We start from the raw sequence: 22,096 nt of genomic DNA, 5'->3' as shown, positions 1-22,096 counted from the left end.
GCGGCCAAGAAAACATTTTCCGGTCACTTAACGCTTGCTTGAATCACCGACGAGATACTCAAAGACGTTGGGCGTTTATAAAAATTCGCGTACCTGTCAAAATTTAATTGATTAAAAATAATAAATTAGTAATACGGTACTAATTTTATAAATTATTAGTTTTGTAAACATGTACATTTGTTTAAAGCTTAATAATAATACTCGATTTTTATTTAAAACTGTTATTTTAATGATATCATCCGAGTTTGATTCAATAGACGTGATAACTGCAGAAGAAAAATTGTAATTTTTCGGCAATATATAAGATATTATTGTATATCATTAAATGTATGAGTAGGAATAATAGGCGGTAGTAAACACTGATAGCGCCGGGACTTTCCGCGCCCCTTCTCCGCGCCTACCAGTACTCCCCGCGCCACTGAGTACCCCCCGCGTCCCGCGCTCCCCTCAGAGGATAAACGCATCTTGCGATGCTCCATGCTGTGTATATATACATAATGTTAAAAAAACATTTCTTTTGCATATAGAATGTTAAAACTTACGTGTTACTGCAGTTCTTCTTCGTTTCGTACAATGCATTGCTGTCTTCAGCGTAATACATTTTTCAACCGTTCGTACGTAAGTGAGTATCGCAAGACTAATTGCACCCGCGTAAATTGCGATATATATATATATATAACTTCTAGAATCGAAGAGGGGATAACTCTCCCCTCTTTTTCTAATAATTGCGAACCTGTTGCAACACGTTTGAGAATATAATGAACCAAGAGTCATCCGATGAAGAAATACTGTCCGACGATAGTGGATGTACTAGTGATATGAGCGAGTATGAAATGGATCGCATAGAAAAATTTGTGTCGTCACGTCAGGGTGCATGAGATCGGTTCTTTCGGTAGGCTAGACGGCTGGTCGTGCACCAATTGCAGACTACCTTTGTACATTATAACCTCATGCAGCATGTGTCCACTTTGCACACATTAAAAAAAAAAACATGGAAAACTACGAGCGAGTAGAACGCGAACTGTTGGAACAGTGTAGCCAGCTCGCTACTCTGGTGGAGTGTTTCTCATGGTTGCAACGATGCGACGAATGCATCGAGCAGCTCGAAGAGCTGCTTTGTCGTGCCAAGCGTCCACGTCTCACCATTGGATACAGACAATCTGCGGTGACGAGAATCGCGCGACTCGTGTGTGCAAAGTTGGAATTGAAGCGACGTTTCGTGCACGTTGGTGGCGAGTACGCGAGTGGCGAGTACGCGAGTCGCGACGAAAGATCTCTCGTCTGGCGAGAGATCGACGCCGCGTTTGAAAGCCGTATATCGACAGGTGCTGTGATAAACTCTAATCACATTGAGCCGCGGCGGTTTTTGGAAGACGCGAGAGAAATAGTGTTCGAGCGTGTACGAGACGCTGTAGAAAGACACGGTAGCGTAAAAGTGAACACCGCGTTCAACGGTGAGTTCGCGACGAAGGATAAACGTGCTCATAAGAGCATAATTACAAAGAACAAGAGATATACCGATACATCGATTTGCGCGAGTGGTACGAGCAGCGTGTCATCGAGCCTATCCTAGCATTGCTCGAAGAATTCCAGGAACGTGACAGCGGATGGGCATTGTCGCGAATCCTCAATTTGATAGTGAATGTGAATAAGCATAATCCAATGCACGCGGGATGTCACATCAAAGTGCCACGAGAAATAGCGACGAAACGAGCGGTGATCAGTGTGCGTTCAACGGGCAATGCGTGCTTCGCGTGGTCGGTGGTCGCCGCGCTGTATCCGGCTGAAAAGAATACGGATCGGGAATCGTCGTATCCGCATTATACGACAGTACTGAATCTCGCAAACATTGAGTTTCCAGTGACTTTAAAAGATATTTATAAATTTGAACGGTTAAACGCGGTGTCGATCAACGTGTACGGCATCGAGAATAAACAGATTCTTCCTCTGCGACTCACCAATGAAAAAAAGAAGAAACACGTCAACGTGTTGTACGTGCAAGATCCACGCAACGGTGTTGGACATTTTGCGTGGATAAAAAACCTATCCCGTCTCGTGAGCTCGCAGATTAGTGGGTAAAAGAACAGGAAATTTTTCTGCGATCGGTAAGTATACATGAAAAAAAATTATTATAATTTTCCATCTTACTAATAAAATAACGATAATAGTTATAATTTTTTCTTTTTTCAGATGCTTGCACTATTTCAGTGCCAACGAAAAATTGCAGTCGCACGTAATGGACTGCGAGAAGATGAACGACTCCGCTATCCGACTGCCGAGCGAGGACGACAGGTGGTTCGAATTCGACAACTATAACAATCGAGAACGAGTGCCGTCATCGTCTACGCCGATCTGGAATGCTTACGCAAGATGAAATCCGACAAGGAAGACGCATCATCGTACGCGTATCAACAGCATGACGAGTTTAACATAGGCTACTATGTGCGATGTGCGTACGATGACGCGTTATCGTCGTATCACTTCCATCGCGATGAAGACTGTATAGCGTGGTTCACGCGACAACTCAACGATTTGGCGCATCGAGTGAAAAATATAGTATCCGCCAACGTACCCATGGAAACGTTATCGAAAGAACAATTGGAGGCATACCGTAGCGCGACGCGTTGTCATATTTGTGAGAAACCGTTCGCGCCGGACTATACGAGGGTCCGCAATCATTGTCATCTCACCGGTAGATATCGTGGTCCAGCGCATTCGAATTGTAATTTAAATTATAAAAATTCATTTTATATTCCGACCGTTTTTCACAATTTATCGGGCTACGACGCACATTTCATAATTAAGGAAATTGTTGCCGCGTACGATGGACGTGTAGATATACTACCGATAACTAAAGAAAAATATATTTCATTCACTAAACATGTCGATAGCACCAAAGACGCAAATGAAAAGAATTTTCAGAAAAATTGCATAAAATTAAGATTCATTGATTCTTTCAAATTTTTCAATGCAAGCCTTGATAAATTGGCGTCGTATCTCGATAAAGATAAATTAAAAATTGTACGTTCCGAATTTCCAACATTATCGGATGAAGAATTTGAATTACTCACACGAAAAGGTGTCTTTCCGTAAGAGTACATTGATTGTGTTGAAAAATTGCAGGACACGCGCTTATCACCGCACGAATTATTTTTCAGTTCGTTGACAGGCGATACAGTATCCGAGAGCGATTACGCTCACGTCGTGAACATCTGGAAGCGATTCTCCATTCGAACGCTCGGCGAGTACAGTGATCTGTACTTGAAAACTGATGTCTTGTTATTAGCAGACATTTTCGAAAATTTCCGCAATAGCTGCATCGCGAGTTACTGTCTCGATCCCGCGCATTACTATACATTGCCAGGTTTCACGTGGGACGCCATGCTGAAATTTACACGCATAAGATTCGAGTTGCTCACTGACATTGATATGGTCATGTTCATCGAGCGCGGTATACGCGGTGGCCTCAGTCAATGCTCCGGCAGATACGCGCAGGCTAATAACAAGTGTTCGTTCGATCCGTCGTCGTACTTGATGTACTACGATGTGAATAATCTGTACGGATGAGCAATGTGTCAACCTTTACCATACACCGAATTTCGGTGGGTCGAAGACGTTGCGAACTTTAACGTGAGCGCGATCGCTCCGGATTCACCTACCGGTTATATTCTCGAGGTTGATCTCGAATATCCGCAGCATCTACACGACCGACACACTGACCTACCTTTCTGTCCAACGCGCGATAAACCGCCTGGCAAGCGCGAAGATAAACTTCTAGCGACGTTGTACGATAAGCAGCGTTACGTCATCCATTACCGCAACCTGCAGCAATGTACTCGTCACGATCTTCGCGTAATAAAGATCCATCGAATACTACAATTCGCGCAATCTCCATGGCTTCACGATTATATTAAACTCAATACACAATTTAGAACGTCCGCGAAAAACGATTTCGAAAAAAATTTATATAAACTAATGAACAACGCAGTATTCGGCAAAACTATGGAGAATGTGCGCAACCACGTTGATGTCAAATTATAATAATAACAAAATGGGACGGACGGTACGGCGCGGAGGCAATGATCGCGAAACCGAATTTTCACAGCTGCAGCGTCTTTGCGGAAAATTTGATTGCCGTTGAAATGCGCAAACTCGAGATAAAATTCAACAAGCCGATTTACGTATGGTATGTGCATACTTGACATATCGAAAGTCTATTTGTACGAATTTCATCACGAGATACATGTCACCGATGTATCGCGACAAATGCAAGATCATGTACACCGACACGGATAGTCTCATTTACTATATAGAATGCGACAATGTTTACGAGACTATGAAACGTGATATCGCTAGATTCGACACGAGCGATTACCCGGCAGACAACGTGTACGATATGCCTCTCGCGAACAAAAAAGTACTCGGCCTGATGAAGGATGAAAACAACGGTGTATTAATGACCGAATTTGTTAGACTTAGAGCGAAGATGTACGCGGCGAGAGTGGATGGCAAGAAGGACATTAAAAAAGCGAAAGGCGTAAGTCGTAGCGCGAACGATAACGTTCGACGATTACACGCGATGTTTGAACGAAGAGATTGAAATGACTCGCCGTCAATCGTGTATACGATCTAAATTATACGAGGTGTACACGATATCCGAATCGAAAATCGCTCTGAGTCCATACGACGACAAACGATATGTCGTACCGGACTCGACGGAGACGTTACCATGGGGACATTGGCGGATACCTTTGTAATGCAATATATGTATTGTGTATATTATATGTTGCTATTATATGTATTGCTATTGTACTTTACACCTTTTTTTTACATTTATACAAGTATAATTTTTTATGTATTACGATTATTGTACTTTCATATAATATATATCGCATGTTTTTTAACATTTATATACGTATTATATACTAGTATTCTAATTTACTTTACTTATTTTATGTGTTATTTTTTTATCATTTATGCTGCTCCATACATAAATTGTTACAAATAATGATACATTTTGTATACTCCAAAACGAAGATGATGATGATGAATGGGAAGTAATAAAAAAACGTTTATATACTTATATTTTTTATATACTTATATTGATATATTTTTTTTACATGTAGAAAAAATATGTGAAAAAAAAATTTTATCAAATGACATTGTTTTTGTGTATCCATGAATTGTGCGATCCATCGAAGCCACCCCCCCCAATCCCAGCCACTTGATGTACACCTTGTCTCCCTTCCTGCGCAGTACTTTCTCCACGAGATACACGTCCGGATGAGTAGCGCGATGCAACTCGTGCTCGTAGAACGCACCAGCGACAGATTTTCCGCGATAGTCTGCGAGTAGATAGGTTATGGGATTGGTAGGCTGCACCTTAACGATCGTAAACACCTCGGTGGTCCAATTTGGTGTATAACCCTTCTCAAAAATCGTCTTGTACTTTCTCACGCGTACCGAATCGTCCACTTTGAATTTTGCTGGACCAGCAATTTTTATCACGCTGTACACCGTGTCCAAGAGTCTTTCGGCGATCGCGGGAGTTATGCCGATAGTGCGATGCTTGCGCGCATTGTAATCTGATACGAGACGCGGCAGCTCGTCGATCCACTTGTAATTGCCGTTGAGTGTAAACATCTTCCACATGTCACTTTTAAGCGTACGATTGAACCGCTCCGACGCTTTCAATGTCGAATACGTGGAATAGTAATTAACGTTGTGTTTTTTCAAGATTTTCTGCACACCAACGTTGTAAAACTCCTTCCCCATATCCGTTTGTAAATTTTTAGGACATCTTCCACTTGCTCGAATTATCTCAACAATAGCATCAGCCGTCTCGCTTCCATCCTTGCTCTTGAGCGGTACGGCCCACGCGTACTTACTCAACACATCGATGACGGTGAATATATAGTGGTGGCCTCTGTTGAAACTCGAGTACGGATGCATCTCGACAATATCAGCCTGCCATAAATCGTCGTATCCTCGAACTATGACGCGTCTTCATGGAAAATTTCTTCTCGCCGGAGCGTGCAATTCCTCGACGAGTCGACGTCTCTCCGAATTTTTCTCTTTTCGCTGGATTTCTTTTTCATGATTCGACGTGTAATACAAAGACCAAAAGTTTTTTTTTTCTCGCTGACGCCACTCGACTGACTCGTTTCGTCGATACACAATTTAATTTATAATAAGACCGGCTTCGCGAAGTTCTTCGATAATCGACAGCATCTCGTTGTCGTGAGCGTTGTTGCCCGCTCGGTGCGAAGCGTCGAGCAATCGTAGACGATCCACCAGCTCGTTGGGATCGTCCCAGTGCACGTAATCGATCGCATTGTCATTTAATCTCATTGCGTGAGGTAATCCCTTTCCAGATTTCTTCTTCTGTTTCTTGGGTGTGATCGACATCAACGGCGCGATTACGTATTTGTACTTGTATCCCCTGTTGCTCAATAATCGGCCCTGTGAATGATGCTTGTGTTTGTGCGCATTCGTCGCCAGCAGCATGCTCTTGCATTTGTTCATATCGTCTTCCGTGTAAAAGAGATCGTCGGGAATTCTCTTGAAAATTAACTCGTAAAGACCGGGCGAACCAGCATATCGTACGCCGTCGATAATTATGTTGTCAGCATCATCCACGTCGAAACGTTTATTGCCAAACATCAATCCATCCTTGTGTAGGTAAACGCCGTATACATAATCTATACCACTCTTCTGTTTATCTCGCGCTCCCCTCAGGACAGCCTCGACGTACTTTTGACCCAGCGGACCCAAGCCGGCTTGCAACGCCTCTCGACCTTCCGACGTTTGCAACTGATTTTGAACCTTTGTTGCTAGCGAGTCGTCCGTCGTTTCGAAAACATTATCCAACGATTCTATCGTCGGTACGATTATCGTACGCGGAGTGGAGGTTATCGGCTGTACGATCGTGCGATCGATCATCGGATTTATCCGAAATCGCGGAACGCTCGAACGTCTCACTCTCTTTCTCTCTCTCTTCCTCCTCCTTCTCCTCTTCTTCTTCTTCCTTCCTCTCGCGTTTGGAGGCAGACCCTGTGTCATCGTCGCGCGACTGTCTCTTTATCGCGTGCACACCGGGGCTGTTAACGATTTGTCGCAGCGGTTTGATAATAGGCTTAAAATGTCTGTCCAATGCCATGTCTTCCTCGATTCTACCGGTTTTCAGAGTGCGATGTTTCTTGCGGATCGACTCGCTCGTCTTCTCGATCTCTCTCGCGATTTTTTCACGCTCGCGCACATCAGCCATGTTCGTCTCTGGCGAAGTATCAACAACGACTAGTCACGTTACAGTATTGCGAACTCGTTAAATCCCTTTCTGTATCTCCCGTCTTTAAGCGCACTATCCTTGTCTATTACTAAAAATCCATATTTTTTTTGCCAACAGTCACTGCACAACATGCAAAATTTGTCGTAAGACATGTCGGTGTTCACGTGATCATTGTAAACGTGTTTCAAGTTGGTACAATCTTGTTTGAACAGGATCAGCAGGTTCGCGTTGTCGCGTATCAGATGTTTAGGTATCCTCGCGTACGTCTGATAAAGATAGAAGCAGTCAACGTTCGCGTGGCGACCCATCGAAAAATATTCTCTCACCGCATCCTGCTTGTCGCATGCCACGTCATCAAAGATAGAAATAGAATTTGGGCGCGCCTCGTTCGGTGGAACGATGTCGCTATTGTTGGAAAACGTAAAGTAGCCGATTTCATCGATAGATGTAAATAAATTTTCGAGATATCGATACTTTGGCTGTTGCAGTGATTTCGAGTAGACGTACACGTTCTCGAAACGTACGCCATTTGGACTCTCGAGCAAACTTATGAGAACGTTGGTTTTACCACAATTCGACGGGCCGCAAATGATCGCGCGTATAGTACTCGGCAGCATTTCGCCGTGCTTACGCTTCTCCGCACTGCCTCCCATCATTTGCGATTTCACGTCACAGTTTGTGACACGTATCGTCAGCGATTGCAGTACGAATTTCATGCTCACACTAAAGATTACGCGCTCTCAAACGATTATTTTAAAGGTGCGCGAATCCGCGAATCGCGCAGTAGCAAAATGTATCTCGCCCCGTGTCATCCTTCCGATATTTGAGATTTGAGCGCCGAGCAGTTACAATATATACCGAAGGTCGTACTCTTACGCGTGTACGGTGAATATATCGAACACGTCTGGGACAAGCTTCCGGAACACGTGAAGGCAGATTCGGAGATTCGAACTTATCGTCGCTGCGACGAACACTACAATCAGCCGTGGCAGCGGACGCATATCGACGGCCCTACACCGAAGATAAAGGATTGTAGCGAATGTCGGCGTCGCGCGGCAGTCTGCTAAATCGAGCGATAAACGCGCTTCCTTTCGAGTTACATATTCCGGGTTATCAGTTTTGCGGTCCGGGCACTCGACTTACGAAACGATTAATCAGAGGTGACGCGGGTATAAATCCGCTGGACGCGGCGTGCCGAGAACACGACATTACGTATTCTCGAAGTAACGATCTCACCGATAGACACACGGCGGACAAGGTACTCGCCGATAAAGCGCTAGGACGCGTCATCGCGAGAGATTCGGTTCTGAGCGAGAGAGCCGCCACAGCTGCCGTCTGGGCAGCGATGAAAGCCAAGACCAAGATCGGCATGGGCATAAAACCGAAGAAGAAAACGACGAAAAAAAAGGCGGCGAAAAAGCGGATACTTCCGACGGCGAAACGAGGCAGTGCGTTACCGTTTCTACCAATGTTGGGTGCACTCGGGTCCTTGATCGGCGGTGCAGTCAGCGTGGCGAAAGCGGTAAACGATAGCAAAACCGCGCGACGTCAGCTCGAAGAGCTGCAACGTCACGATCGCGCGATGGAACAGGGTCGCGGACTGTATCTCGCTCCGTACAAATATGGACGCGGACTGTATCTCGGTCCATACAAACATGGACAGGGCGTAGCTGCAAAGAAAAAAAAACATCAAAAAGACGATAAAAATGCCGTCTGGCGCAACTATCAATGTACAATTGAACGAGCTCGCGAGACGTATGCGTGTACCATACTTTAGAGGCGTTTTCATGCGTAACGCGTTACCGACGAGCGGTGTGCGCCGAAACGAAAGCGGTATCATGAATCTGGACGATGCGACGGGACCTAGTACTCACTGGGTAGCGTACGCGAAGAGGAACAATCGCGTCATGTATTTTGACAATTTCGGTAATCTTCGACCGCCTAAGGAACTGGTGCGATATTTCGAGAACGACGCTATGGCGATAGAGTACAATCGCACGTCTTATCAGACGTACGATTAGAGTTTCTGCGGACAGATGTGTCTGCGGTTTCTGCAAACGGTAGACGCGCGTGAATTTAAAAAGCTCGACGAGGTGCTATGAAATCTTAGTATTAGTCGAACACTTTTTCCATCATGTCGTTGACGCTTACGCTGAGCGGAAAGAGCACCGTCCTCGCGGCGAATTACTTCCCCGCCATAGATTTGAGTGACGGAGATTACGAGCTCGGTTTGGCGATTTTTGAGACTTATCACACGATACCGAACGTGAACGAATCGAACAACAAATTTTATTTCACCAAAGACGACGTGGTAATTACAATTCCCGAGGGTTCGTACGAAGTGCGAGATATAAATGAATTTCTGAAACGCGCGATTTTACGAAAACGCCCGCACCGCGACGCACTTGAAACCGTTGATGTAGTGGGTGATGACAATAACAATAACACTGATGATGATGATAATGATGAGGGTGAAGAATACCCGATTACGCTCCGCGCAAACTACAACACGATGAAATGTGAGATTAGATGTGCGTACAGAATAAACTTTGACAAGTCCAACAGCATTGGATCGCTGCTGGGATTCTCGTCGAAGCGTATACTGCAGCCGCGAAGGTGGCACGAATCGGACGTGTCGATCAACATAATGAATGTAAACGTTATCCGCGTAGAGTGCAACGTGACCGCGGGTGCATACAGCAACGGCAAAAGCGTGCACACGATACATGAATTTTCGCCGAGCGTGGCGCCAGGATATAAGATATCGGAGAGGCCGACGCAAATCATTTACCTGCCGATCGCACGGAGCATTACAGATCTAACGATACGCATCGTCGATCAAAACGGACGATTGCTCGATTTTCGAGGAGAAGAGATCACCGTTAGATTGCACATACGACGGCGACAGTAATAACGTGAGCGTGAAATGCTCGTGCTGAACGGAACGGAGCATACGCAGAGAGATAACGTATCCTTTACAAGGTCGGTGACGCCACAGCTCGATAATGCTCGCTCATCCAGCTGCATCAGGAAGAAGAAACTCAACGCGACGAACGTTACATTTTTAAAGTCTTTGGGATTCGCGGTGCGCAACATTTGAGATGACTGATATCTTAAACATTAAAGACGAGCCGATCTTCGATGATCGCATCGTCAAGATTGAGACTCACACGTACAACCCGTTCGCCAACACCACGTTTGGGTACAGCGACGAAATAAGAATACCCATACAGCAACAGGATCTTACGAAAGCTTTCTATATGTCGAGGGAAAACTGACGAAGAACAAAGTGGTCCAGGGTGCTCATGTGACATTGGGAAATAATTGCGTCGCGTTCATATTCGATGAGATTCGATATGAACTCAATGGTGAGATTGACCGTAATAGAAATGTGGGTATAACTAGCACGCTCAAAAACTATGTAACAGTGTCCGACAGAAGCGTGATTCTACGGAATGTCAGCTGGGATGCGCAGACTACTGCAGCCGGATATTTTAATTTCTGTGTACCGCTCTACGTACTGCTGGGATTTTGCGAAGATTACAAACGCGTGGTGATCAACGCTCGTCACGAGTTGATTTTAATACGAGCGTGCAACGACAACAATTGTCTGACGGGAGATCCGGCGATAGAGCCAACGCTCGAATTATTCAAAGTACAGTGGCGAATGCCGCACGTGTTATTGAGCGAGATAAATAAGCTGTCGATGCTGCGCGCTTTGGAGAACGGATGATATCTGAGCATGGCTTTTCGTTCGTGGGATCTGTACGAATTTCCGCTCTTGCAGAGCACAACCAAGCATTTGTGAGCCATCAAGACGGCTACTCAGCTTGAGAAGCCGCGCTACGTTATTTTCGCTATGCAAACAGATCGAAAAAACGTCATGTCCGAGGATGTAAGTCGATTCGACGACTGCAAATTAACCAATGCGAAACTTTACCTGAATTCGGAATGTTATCCGTACGATGACTTGAATCTGGATTTTGACAAAAACAGATGTGCGATTCTGTACGACTTGTACGCGCGTTTCTGCAAGGGCTATGGATACGAGTATCTCGTGCCGAGTCTCACCTTTACAACTTTTTTACGTAATGGTCCATTCGTGATCATCGATTGCTCTCGACAGAACGAATCAGTCAAGAGTGGCACCGTGGACGTGCGATTAGACTTTGAATGTAAAGAGGATGTACCCGCAAATACAACAGCCTATTGTCTCATCATACACGATCGCGTGGTTCAGTATAATCCATTGAACAATGTTGTGCGCAAAATCACCTAAGATGCACCTCTGACACGATATAAGATCTACGATACGTCGCAATCGACCGCAATCGACCGCAGTCTTCTCGACAACATGCTCGTGCCAACGTTCGTGGATCTGCAAAGATTCATCGTTAACAAGAAATTTATCGTGAAGGAAGTAGCGGTGTTGAAACAGAGGACCGTTCTCACGCATTACATTTTTACGAGCCCCATGCCATGGAAATTTTTGACAAGATCCGACAGGTCTTGCGCCTCCTGATTGATTGCTTATCACCATGTATTGCAATGGGAGGACAGGACGATCCCGTACAACGAGGCGAAACGTCTAATTACGATGGCTGTATTTGAAGATGATGCTGTCGTGTATGTCAAGGGACGCGAGAAACGAACGTGGCTGCAGAACTTGCTTCTGAACGATGAGCGAGAACGCATGTACATCGAGGCCTTGGACGCAGTTTACGAAGACATGGAATCTTTATGATGTTACTAATATTATACGATGTGGACAACATGTTAAGAATTGTGCGTTACAAAATGTATTGAAAATATATAACTGGTGGTTGCAAAAGAATTTTTTTAAATAAAAGTACGTTAACGTATTTATTATGTATTTCTTTTCCCTTCCTTTGTAATGTATAAACGTATGTAAAACGTATGTACGTAGTACGTATGTATGTACATATGTATGTATGTATGTATGTATGTATAAACGTATGTACGTATGTATAAACGTATGTATAAACGTATGTACGTATGTATAAATGTATATATAAACGTATGTATAAATTTGTGACAAAGAAAAATACATAAAAATATAAAACTTGATAAAACGTGTCGCGACGTGTCCGATCAGACAGTACATCTGACAGTACATATATGCAATGTATATAGGCAATGTATATATTAGACTTTTTTTTTCATTCAATCGTAAGCCTCAGTTACGAGCGTTAAGACATGGACCGAATAAAGGAATATATACGTTGAAAATCAATCGAGCGAAAGGGGTACTGTCCATTGTCGCCAAGTCCGCCAAGTCCACCGCCTTCGGAGGAAAAAGCGAGATATTGGGAATATCCTGGAGAAAAGGTGTCAAAGTCACCAACGTGCTCATCACCAACGTCATCGATGCCATCGAAATATAAATCATAAAGTATAAGCATTGATAAACTCGCGAACAAAAAATAAAAAATAAAAAAAGACGTAGAAAGACTCGATAAAACGTGTTGCAACAGGTTCGCAATTCTTAGAAAAAGAGGGGAGAGTTATCCCCTCTTCGATTCTAGAAGTTTTATATCGCAATTTACGCGGGTGCAATTAGTCTTGCGATACTCGCTTGTACGAACGGTTGAAAAATGTACTACGCTGAAGACAGCAATGCATCGTACGAAACGAAAAAGAACTGCAGTAACATGTAAGTTTTAACATTCTATATGCAAGAGAAACGTTTTTTTTTTTTAACATTATGTATATATATATATATATACACAGCATGGAGCATCGCAAGATGCGTTTATTGGGTAGACGTTACAATCTGACGACTACGGGCTATAAATTTTTGGAAATTGGAATCAACGTTGGTCCACCGAGTTACGTGGAGATCACCCTGGGAGATCATCGCGGACATGAACTGTGTCTCGAAACGTGGAAAGGTTTCTACGAGCAGCGATGGAATGTTTACAAGATGCTGCGAAACGAATATAAAAACAATTTTATAAGTGTTGGACCGTTAACCGTCAGCGTTTGCATGCTGAACGATGCTACGCTCGTACGTCTCAATTCTTCGTCCGTACGCATAATGATGACCGAAACGACGTTACGACGTATGTTTGAGTTTGACGAATGTATCGATGTAACGATTAACCCGACTCGTCGATACGGTTGATGTCAAATATAGGCGATTTTCCAACATCGCGTCCAAAAACGCTATACGCGATAGTGATATTTTTAACAAACATCAGCTCGTCGATTGCGAGCTATTGGCTTTAGTTTTTAATACGTAAAAAAAAGAAATGATGTAATAATATGTGAATAAAAAATTTTTTTGTTCATATCATTATATATATATACTTTCTTTACTTTCCATCCGTCTATCCATCCATCCATCCATTCATCCTTTATTTCGACGCGCTATAGCGATAACTTTTCGTGACGGCACTTATGATCTAAAGTGTTTTATATACAACTGCCTCCCACCCTCTATAGATCCTAGGCAGGCTCGCTTCTCAACGGCGAAGATCGATTCTCAACGTCAGTCTTTATTCTGCTTTGTCCGCGCGCAAGACGTGTTAAGACGTGAGTGATATTTTTTTTTTCCCCAATGTGCAACAACATTCTACTATTTTAGCGTTAATAATAGAATATTGTTGCACATTTTCTGTGATTAAGTGAAATGATAATTTTTTATTGTGCAGTTATAACATGCAAAAACAACAACAAAAAGTTGAGGAAACTGCCTCCTCCTCCTCCTCCTCTTTCTTAGAGGATATTGAGAATAATATCACAGTTGATCTCACTAAATTAAATATAGATCAATTAGGAGTGTTCAATCGCCTCATTGCCAAGGTGGATGATCACAGGCATGTGTGCATCAATAGAGTTGCGTTCAAACACCTCATCGACAATCTCGATAAGGCTGTGAAGGAAGAGGAAATGAAAGAGAAAGTAAAAGAAGAAACTAAAGAGGAGAGCGTTTCCTCCTCCTCCTCCTTTTTCTCAGAGGAGAGTCAGAGTGATATCATAGATCTCACTCAACTACACGTACATCAATTAGAACTGTTCCATCGGATCATTGAAATTGCCGATGAGGTAGACGATCTCAGGCATGTGCGCGTTAATAAAATTGCGCTCTTCTAAAATACCTCTTCGACAATCTCGATGAGGCTGTGGAAGAAGAAGAGGAAGTGAAAGAAGAGGAAGTGGAAGAAGAGGAAGTGGAAGAGGAAGTGGAAGTGGAAGAGGAAGAAGGAGAAACTGAAGAAGAGAGCGTCTCCTCCTATTTCTTAGAGGAGATTCATGATAATATTACAATTGATCTCACTCGAATACGCGTAGATGAATTAGGACTGTTCTATCGCCTCATCGAGGCTGCTGATGAGACGGACGATCTCAAGCGAGTAAGCATTAATAGAACTGCGTTCAATTGTCTCATCTACAATTTCGATGAGGGTTTGGACGAAGAGGAAGAGGAATAAGAATTCAACGGAAGATGAGGAGGAGGAGGAGGAAGAGGAGGAAGAAGAGGAGGAGGAAAAGGCGGTGGAGGAAGAAGAGAAGGAGGAGAAGACGGTGGAGGAAGAAGAAGAGGAAGAGGAAGAGGACTAAGAATTCAGCGGAGGATGAGGAGGAGGACGGAGAGGGAGAGGGTGTGGAGAAGGTAAGAATTTTTTTATTATATAGATTTTTTTTCTTCCTTTTTTTTCTTTAATATTTCTTGTTCGCGTTATAATATTGCAGTGACTGCCTGAAACGCATTTTTTTGGGATAGACGCGGGGTCTGCGGAGGCTGCGGTCCCAATAGTACATGACACCACAACAGCACTTTAGGATGGACGCGGGGTCTGCGGCGGCGGCGGTCCCAATAGTACATGACACCACACCACACCGAAGATCGATTTTCAGCGTCAGTCTTTTGCTGAATTTGCATGCGAGTGAAAGTTTTAACGTGATAATATACCGGGTGTCTCAGAGCACCCGTACCACCCTTTTAAAAGGTAGGAATGTGTTTGTACAAAAAAATGGTTCAGACAAAATTTGCAGGATTTCGGGAGATCTATCTGATGGTGACCTTGAATTTGACCTTGAGGTCGACCTTGGGCATAACTCAAGGTCAAAGTACCGTTTTACAAATGTAAACCCTTATTCATGACATCACAAATGAAAATAGCGGAAAATTTTACGTCCGAATACGTTATCAAGCCTAGGTCAAAATTACCCTTAGAGGTCATGTGGAGGCTTTTAGAGCACCCGTACCAACCTTCTAAAAGATATGGATGTGTTTGTACAAAAAATAGTTCAAGCAATACTAGGTATTTACATAGCTATGATGCATCCATCTGCTGGTGAATTTGAATTCTATCTTTAGATTCATTTGTAGTCGTGTACATCGATTTTTAAAGATTCCTAATTATCAAGATCTTGAACAGTCGATGCCGCCTGTGTCAGCGTTACCCAAGATGTACCACGTGGAGGTCACAAGGTCGGACTTACACCTCGTCGGGGTGCTTTTTTAAGGTGGTTCCCCTTGCCGTCACCTTTGTTCGTACGCATGTGTTCAGTCTAGATTTTCGAAGTGTCCTTCACGTGCATGTATGCAGGCTGTTATTCTTCGTTAAAAATCATCCGTCACCCGACGAATTTCGACAGGATCTAGAGACTGAATGGCTTCTCGAATTCTGTTCTTCATGTCTTCTGAAGTCGTAGGTCGTTCGCGGTATACGAGGTCTTTTATTCTTAATTGTAAGATCCGGTGATCGTGGTGGCCAGTTATGTGGACCATATTTACCTATCCATTGGCCGCGAAATATGCGGTTCAGTTGTTTACGAGCAATGACAGACGTGTGGGCTGGACATCCATCCTGTTGAAACCACATATTTAGACGTAGTTGAAGTGGAATATCTTCAAGTAAAGTGGGAGTTCGTTTTCGAGTAAATCGACTAAACTGAATTAAACTACACTAAACTAAATTAAACTGAACTGAACTGAACTCAACTAAACTGAACTGAACTAAACTTACTTGTTTGTTTTGCTTTTCTCCCTTTGCTCGCTTAAGAGTTTTATAAACTGTCGGTTTTTTTTTTAGGTGCGTTTTATACCTAGGTACTTAGGTACTTCAATATTCGGGGATTATTATTCATTTATAGGTAGATATGTCTTACTCAAGCGAAGAAGCTGCGTTAATGTTGTCGGTTTTGGGTAGGGCTGGAAGTTTTCGCGAAGCTGAAAGAATGTGGCGAAATGAATATTCCGATCGTACACCGCATTCGCGCAATGTTTTCAGTCGTTTGCAACGGCGGATAATTCAAAAAGGTATCGTCCAACCGGATTATAATAAAGGAATGCAAATTCGTCCGCTTTGTGCAGTACGGGCACCTGATATAATTGCTTCTGCTCTTGTAAATCCTACCGATTCTTTAAGAAGACGAGAAAGAGATAGTGGAATAAGTAGAAGCACTATCAATAGAATTTTGCGAGAAAATTCATTTCATCCATATCGAATGTCACTTCACCAGGCCATGACATTGGACGATCATAAACAAAGACTGATATTCTGTAATTGGATTACTCAACAATTACCTACTTTCCATAGAAGTATCTTGTTTTCTGATGAGTGCACCTTCAAAAGTGACGGCGAAGTGAACACACATAATCTCCGTTATTGGGCGCAAAAGAATCCACATTGGTATCGAGAAATCGATCATCAACGTATCTGGAAAGTCAATGTTTTGTGCGGAATTGTTGATACGCATATCGTCGGACCATTTTTCTTTGAAGAAAATCTAAACCGTTTTCTGTATGTCGATTTACTCGAAAACGAACTCCCACTTTACTTGAAGATATTCCACTTCAACTACGTCTAAATATGTGGTTTCAACAGGATGGATGTCCAGCCCACACGTCTGTCATTGCTCGTAAACAACTGAACCGCATATTTCGCGGCCAATGGATAGGTAAATATGGTCCACATAACTGGCCACCACGATCACCGGATCTTACAATTTTGGATTTTTATTTGTGGGGAAGAATAAAAGACCTCGTATACCGCGAACGACCTACGACTTCAGAAGACATGAAGAACAGAATTCGAGAAGCCATTCAGTCTCTAGATCCTGTCGAAATTCGTCGGGTGACGGATGATTTTTAACGAAGAATAACAGCCTGCATACATGCACGTGGAGGACACTTCGAAAATCTAGACTGAACACATGCGTACGAACAAAGGTGACGGCAAGGGGAACCACCTTAAAAAAGCACCCCGACGAGGTGTAAGTCCGACCTTGTGACCTCCACGTGGTACATCTTGGGTAACGCTGACACAGGCGGCATCGACTGTTCAAGATCTTGATAATTAGGAATCTTTAAAAATCGATGTACACGACTACAAATGAATCTAAAGATAGAATTCAAATTCACCAGCAGATGGATGCATCATAGCTATGTAAATACCTAGTATTGCTTGAACTATTTTTTGTACAAACACATCCATATCTTTTAGAAGGTTGGTACGGGTGCTCTAAAAGTAACTTGACCTCCACATGACCTCTAAGGGTAATTTTGACCTAGGCTTGATAACGTATTCGGACGTAAAATTTTCCGCTATTTTCATTTGTGATGTCATGAATAAGGGTTTACATTTGTAAAACGGTACTTTGACCTTGAGTTATGCCCAAGGTGGACCTCAAGGTCAAATTCAAGGTCACCATCAGATAGATCTCCCGAAATCCTGCAAATTTTGTCTGAACCATTTTTTTGTACAAACACATTCCTACCTTTTAAAAGGGTGGTACGGGTGCTCTGGGACACCCGGTATAACGTGAGTGATTTTTTTTCCCCAAAGTGTAAAAGTATTAAGTGATAATATTGTGAATTTTTAAAAAAAATTTTTTTTGTCGATTTTTTTAAGATTATTTTTCAACGATGAGCAACTTGCAAGATTTAATTCGAATTAGATACGAGTATCCCATGGAAGGAGTAAGTTGTTTTTTTTATCAAACATTTTAGTGATTTTTTGCACTTCATTTTAGTGATTTTGCATCTTTTTACTTTTCAATACCTTATGGTCGACAACGAGCCGCAAGTCCGGCTACAATTACGGGACGAGGTGGGGGTGCAAATTATCCCCTCAGTAAGTATAACAAATAGATTTATTTTATTTTTTTTTTCTTTTTTTCCTTTTAAATTCATTTTGTTCATTTTTCAGCCTGTATCTCGATCTTTTATCCAGATCTGAGGCTTCATTAATATAGCCTTGGCGAATAAGAAGAAACGAAAGAGAATGCGACTGGGAGAATCAAGTCGACATGTGGGAAGAAAGGGATTTCTTTCTAGCAGAATTATTTGGTCTCCGACGTACGAGCCTGATCCTGAGCCGGAAGACTGGAATTGTAAGTATCATAAATTTATATATGTGAATTTCTCTTCTTATATGTTACATGCTAATGTAACGCTTTTGTTTTACAGAAACGACGGCTATCATTTTTTTAATTTGGGGACGCGGCGGTGGTGGTGGCAATGGTGCCTGCGGCGGGGTGGCGGCAGCGTCTGCGATGATGGGTGGCGGCGGTCCCAATAATACGTGACACCGCACATGGCGACATATCAGTAAACATCGATAGCACCGGGACGTAAACATCGATAGCGCCGGGACTTCCAGCGCCTCCCCTCCCTTCCCCGCGTCTACCAGTACTCCCCGCGCCTACTCCCCCGCGCCTATGAGTATCCCCGCGCCCCGCGCTCCCCTCAGAGGACCTGAGTTAGAACCCGCCTATTATTCCTACTTGTATGCATGCTTATTTATATAGCTTTTATATAATAAAAATATCACGAATTTAATAACGTGTCATCGAAATATTTATGTTAATAATCATAAATATTTTTAATTGTCGGTAACCTTATCATTCTTCAATTATCTCCGGGCCCCATTGATAATCACGAAAATTTGCCTAGGACCGAGGATCTAGTATCTCGTCGGTGTTTGAGTGAAGCTATGCGAGGACAGACTCTCTCCCGCTCTCAGTGCACCGATAAGGCAAACAATAAGAGCATAATATGAAAAGGTCAAAGAGGTGTAGTCTGCATGCTTCTAATTATCAAACAAACTGTGCTTATGTTGCTACAGATTGCGCTAGGCTGCCTGCTGCAAGCGGGCCGGAATTTGCATCGCTGCGTAATTCGCGTCACTGTTCGGCCGTCGAGCGCTATGTATTGCATTTCTGCGGTTTTTATCCCCATTGCATTGGGAAAGACGCTCGTTAACATATCGCGCCGCGACCGCGTAGATATATATCTATATTCTCGTGAATTAATTACCTGTGCGTCAAACTACACAGCTGATTGTCGTCTCACACTCCACACGACTCGCGATTACCTCGTGCTTAGAAAAAGCCATCTGCGACGACAACGAACAAGACTGCAATGTGATAATATCAAGAATCACGCGAAAAAAACACATACCTATACACATTGTCTCGTATTATCGTGAAATTGCCATACACAACACGAGCACGCACGCACACACGCGCGCGCGAGCACACACGAATATATTACTACGTGTTATCAAAAATTGATATTGTATATTTTATTATTTTGTAATTATAATAAACATTATTCACTTATTATAATCAATATCTTGTCCGTTATTGCTGTATTTCATAACCTGCATGAATTTCTTTTGTGTTCTGACCGACGAGCTATTCCCGCGTGAAAATCAAGCAGTTACAAATTTTGATACGTTTTTATCGCTATTACGAAGTCAAGAAATATAGAAATAATATACTAAATATCTTAAACAAAGATATTATAAATGTTATAGTTTTGTCATGCAGAATTTAAATATATCTTGGATATTTAACATGATAGAGAAATCCAGGTCATAGGCCCCACGTTTTTTAAAATTGGCACAACTTCCCGAAGATTAACGAAACAAACAGTGTAATGTATTATTTGACTTCCCTACAATAATTTCACATAGGTTTTTTAATAAAAATATAACTAGAAACAACATAACTAGAAATTTCCAAAGAAAATGTAAGAAAATGACTTCGTGAAATTGTGCGGGACATAAGCCCCATGTTACAGAAATGCAAAGAAATCACTTTTTATATCTTTTTTTATACTTTATTTATTATTAAAAACTCATTTAAGGAATATAATTATTTATTTTCTTTGTGGGAAATTACACAAAAAGTATTTCTTTAAGAATAATCGCTATAAAAAAGAAAAAATGTAAGAACTTTTATTTTTTCAGTGGATAGTCACTAATTACTTAGTAGTATACTTGGCACTGGATAATCAGCGAAGTTCAACAAAGTGTGCCTTTCAACAAGTGACACAGATAATAGTGTATCGCTACAATATCCTTATTATTCGCAAGGATGAGATGATCATTATGTCGTATTGTATTGTTTGTTGGAAGGCACATTAAGAAAGAAAGATAGTTTAAGCATTGTATACTTAAAATATTGATATTTGCGTTAATTTCAATCTTTAATACCACATTCATTGAATTTACACACTAAAATAAGATTAATTCGTTCATATAATAAAGGTTAGCTAGGTTAGGGATCTCACATTCACTGATTACAGTGTCATGTTTGGCACTGATATTAGTGATTATCCACTTTCAGATTTAGAGATCAGATTTAGAAAGTACCTACAATGAGTGAGCTCGCCACAACTTGTAACTTTGGTAGAGCTTATGTCCCGGACAAAAGAAAGCGGAGCCTTGTAGTTTTTGAAGGTTAATTTGAAATATTGTGTCTAACACAAATGTCTTCTAAAACGTTCCCATGATTAGATGTAATAACGTATCTCCAGAAATAACTCAAAATTTATGGAAAACAAATTGAACAAGAAAATGGCGCTGAAAATTTTTTGGGTCGTCAAAGACTACTACATACAAATAAACGTATTTAATTTACAACATACGAACGAGAAATAACTTTTTGCACTTGCTTCGTCCAACACGTGTCACAACATTGCTCTGAACAGAATGGCGCTGTAAACAACCGGCTAACACACAAAATAAGGAAGATGGGGCTTATGACTCGACGGGGCCTATGATCCGGATTTATCCTATATTAGGAAGTTGCTCTAAGTGAGCGTGCCACTCTTTCTTGGAATTAATCAAAATATTACTCAAAAGATGCTCTAACGAATTACGAACGCCGACGGCTCTAGTAACCGACTGCTCAGTCTCGGTAATGATAAAAGGGGTTCGTGACCGATAACAGAGATTTTGGAAAAACGAATAGGGGCTGACTGCAATAAATGACACAGTACTTAGTAACATAAAATAATAGATGTATTCTATTAAAGATAGAATAAAATTATAGATATATTCTCAGAGATTCATTTATACCCGTTCGCTAAGATCGCAGTAATAATAATGCGCGATAGAAGTGCATTAGAGTAGTCTCACACGATTTCTTTGTTAAGTTCTCGATAACGCGATAATGAATACAGAAAGTTCTCGGCAGTACGAGCTCATGTCACGAAAGAGCGATTCTTACAATCTCGTACAAGCGGCAGTTCGATAATTTGAATAATCATCGAAATAAGAAAATGGCTATTACATTGCAGTAAACATGGTATGACCTCGAGCTTGTCCACGAAGATTTCGAACCACCTTAACAGAATTTCGGAAAATAATTAATAGGGAACGCGAGAACGCTACTATGTAGAATTTCGATACAAACAAGACTAATAACACGACAATACCCAAAGAAAGTAACTAGCTGTGGCTTCGGCGAGCGCGAAGTGTTATCTCAAAAACGTCATAACGTACAGTCGAAGGAGACAGCGCGCTTATACATTAAAATCCGACGCAA

General features: G+C 42.2%; 3 pseudogenes; 2 read left to right on the top strand and 1 right to left on the bottom strand.

The window, feature by feature from the left end:
• Positions 1–322: 322 nt before the first annotated feature.
• On the top strand, positions 323–2,236 carry LOC147909008 (uncharacterized; annotated as a pseudogene).
• Positions 2,237–3,570: 1,334 nt separating this feature from the next.
• LOC147909007 (uncharacterized) lies at positions 3,571–4,794 on the top strand (annotated as a pseudogene).
• A 1,379-nt stretch (positions 4,795–6,173) lies between these two features.
• Positions 6,174–7,267, bottom strand: LOC147909006 (uncharacterized; annotated as a pseudogene).
• Between the last annotated feature and the right edge of the window lie 14,829 nt (positions 7,268–22,096).

Source organism: Acromyrmex echinatior, chromosome 7 (assembly GCF_024713525.1).
Source record: "Acromyrmex echinatior isolate Ae372 chromosome 7, ASM2471352v2, whole genome shotgun sequence".
Classification (NCBI taxonomy): Eukaryota; Metazoa; Arthropoda; class Insecta; order Hymenoptera; family Formicidae; genus Acromyrmex; species Acromyrmex echinatior.
The sequence above is the reverse complement of the archived record's forward strand: the minus strand, read 5'-3'. Positions and strand labels throughout refer to the sequence as shown.